The sequence below is a fragment of the Carlito syrichta genome, unplaced genomic scaffold, assembly GCF_000164805.1.
Source record: "Carlito syrichta isolate Samal-C Ts95f unplaced genomic scaffold, Tarsius_syrichta-2.0.1 Scaffold290044, whole genome shotgun sequence".
In the NCBI taxonomy this organism is placed as follows: domain Eukaryota; kingdom Metazoa; phylum Chordata; class Mammalia; order Primates; family Tarsiidae; genus Carlito; species Carlito syrichta.
The window spans coordinates 3615-6772 of NW_007234140.1; the positions used below are offsets into that span (position 1 = coordinate 3615).

A 3158-nucleotide genomic window follows, 5' to 3' on the forward strand; every position below is an offset into this window, starting at 1 on the left:
TTCCAGAAGCTCCCCCCACATGATTGAGAACTCTGCTCATTCACTGTGATAGCTGACTTGGTGCAAGCCTTATTGGATGTATTTTCTTCCTTGTATCTGCTTTACTTCTCTTCTGCCCCTGTTCCTATCTCCTTTCAAAAGAGTGCTTGTACCTCCATCCTCGATGCAGCATCTGCTTCTGTGAAACTCAAAAGTAGCACAGGTGATAAAGAAAGTGAGGGCTATCAAGACAGTATCACAAAAGGCATTAGGGACATTGGGGGGAAATAGTGATTTGGGAGATATTTAAGGACTTCAAATTACTTGAAAAGCATAATTTGTTAGTGATGGCCAGTAAATTATCATTTGCTAGTGAGCTTATTTAATGTGGCTTCAATTAACTTTGATTCCATCTTTCTTTCTAATTCTTTCATATAATATTTGTCCATATGGAATATCTCAACTTTTGCATTTCAGTCCCTAAATTTCTGATGTCCCCTTTCCTTTCCAAGTTGGCTTCACCCACAGCTGGGCACAGTGGCTCACTCCGGTTATCCCCACACAGAACTTTGGGAGGCTGAGGTGGGAGGATTGCTTGAGTTCAGGAATTCGAGACCAGCCTGGGTAACATAGCAAATACCTTGTCTCTACAAAAATAAAAAAATTAAAAAAGAAAGACAAATTGGCTTTACCCACAGTACTTCTCTTCTCAATGAATACAATTTCTTCTTCCAGTTGTTCAGGCCCCAACTCTGAAATCATTCTAGCCTCTGTCTCTCTTCCTCAGCTTCTCTCCTTCCCTCATACTCATGTCCTGTTTGGCAACCAATCCTCTTGGTTTCACCTTCAGGTCAATGACCATTTCCCAATTCACCCACAATTATGTCCATTCTGGTCTTAGCTCTCCATATATCTCTGGACTGCTGAAATCAGTTCTAAGCAATCACCCCCCCAAAATTCGCTATCCACTCCCAAGGAGTTTTTTAAACTCCTAAGTCAGATGATGCCACGTGTCTTCTCAAAACCTTGCAATGACACCCTATTTAATTCAGGATAAATGTTGACAGCAGAGAAAGTCCCACATTATCAGACCCGGACACCTGTTGCAGCCCCAATAGAAAGCTAATACATCTCTTCATTTACCATTTACCCATCTCAATAACATGTGATTGGTTTTAAGGCTATGATCTGTCAGAGACAAAAAGTTGGTCTTCTCAAGAGTCTTTCCAGCACCCCCTTCATATTCTTGTTCCTCAGGCTGTAGATGAAGGGGTTAAGCATGGGGGTGACCACAGTGTACATCACTGAGGCAATGGAGCTTCCCTGGGAAGAATGGGTCACAGCATAACTGAGGTAGACCCCAAGTGCAGTTCCATAGAACAAGGAGACCACACAGAGGTGAGAGCCACAGGTGGAAAATGCTTTATACTTACCTGCAGTGGAGGACATCCTCATCATGGAGGAGACAATTCTAGAATAGGAGAAGAGAATCCCAGTGACAGGAAACACCCCGAGTAGTGCAGTGGTCACATATAAGGCAATGTTGTTGATGAAAGTATCAGAGGTGGCCACCTTGAGAAGCTGAGGCAGGTCACAGAAGAAATGTGAGATTTCAGTACCTGCAGGAAAGGTCAACCACATCGTCAATAGAACATGAAGCAGGGAGACCCAGAAAATGATTAGCCATGTTATCAGAACCAGAAGGCCACAGAGGCAGGGATTCATGATGGCCATGTAGTGCAGATGGCCTCAAACCGGTCATAGGCCATCACCGTCAGTAGGAAATTATCTATTCCAGCAAAACTCATTGAAAAGTACACCTGAGTGAGGCACCCTCTGTAGGAGATGTCTTTACGCTGTGTCTGAATGTTCACCAGCATCTTGGGGATCATGGTTGTGCTTAAACAAATGTCAGTAAAGGACAGGTTTGAGAGGAAAAAGTACATGGGAGTGTGGAGATGAGTGTCAGAGTTGACAGCCAGGATGATGAGCATGTTTCCCAACACTGTGACCAGGTACATGGACAGGAACAGCCCAAAGAGATGGGACCGCAATTCAGAATTTTCTGAGAGGCCCAAAAGGAGGAATTCTGATGATTCTGTGTGGTTTTCCGCTTCTATGAAGCTGGTGTGTCTGCTGGGAAAGGAGGAAAAGCCACATTCAGTGAACAGCCAATTGGCACCTCACCTTGTTACCACTTCACAATTGCTTCCTTGGGTGGATGCTCGTCACCCTCCAAAGAGTCCTTCCAAAGACCATGGCTCATGGAGCAAGCGTTAGCTCACTTCCATTTTAAGCGTGTAGAGTCATTCAGACTTCTGTTAGTCATCAACAATCTTCCTACTTTTTCTTTTTTATTAAAAATTTTATTTTAAAGCTGTGTGGTACAATTCAGGATTTGGTATACAAGTGGACATCATACAGATAAAGTTTGGGCCTCCCTTTGGTCCCCACTTTGTCTGGTTTGCGATCAGGTACCTTATTGATGTTGTGCCCCCCCCCCGCCACCTCAGCAGTATCCCACTGCTGCCAATCTCTTTCTTATAGTATCTTCCTGCTTTTTCATCTGTACACTATTTTTAATTATTCTATTTGAGCCCATAGACATTAACTAATTTTTTATTTGATATGACCTCTCCAAATAATTGAAGACATGTCGTGTCTTTTCTTGATAATTACTGTACTGTTTTTCATTCTAATAGATATACAATATGGTTAAGACATGTATTTTGAATACAGCCTTTATTCTGTGACCTGACACACACTACATATTGATGTGGTAGTTAGCTCTCAGTAGCTTTGTAATTTTTTTCTAAAAAAATAATTATCATCATCATTTTGTTTGAGAGATTTAAAACTGCTTTTGTAGGCCAGGCACAGAACTTCACACCTGTAATACCTGAAATTTGGAAGGTAGAGGCAGGAGGATTGCTTGGGCCTGGGAGCTCAAGACCAGCCTGAGCGACATAATGAGACCTCATCTCTACAAAAAATAAAAAATTAACCAGGCATCATGGCATGTGTCTGCAGTTCCAGTTACTTGGGAGACTGAGGCAAGAGGATCACCTGAGCCCAAGAGTTTGAGACTGTGGTGAGCCATAATCATGCCACTTCACTCCAGCCTGGGCAACAGAGTGAGACCCCAACTCAAAAAATAAAATAAAAGCAAAAAGCCTTTA

General features: G+C 42.6%; 1 pseudogene; it reads right to left on the reverse strand.

Annotated features, from left to right (window-relative positions):
* Positions 1-1170: 1170 nt before the first annotated feature.
* LOC103256554 lies at positions 1171-2115 on the reverse strand (annotated as a pseudogene).
* Between the last annotated feature and the right edge of the window lie 1043 nt (positions 2116-3158).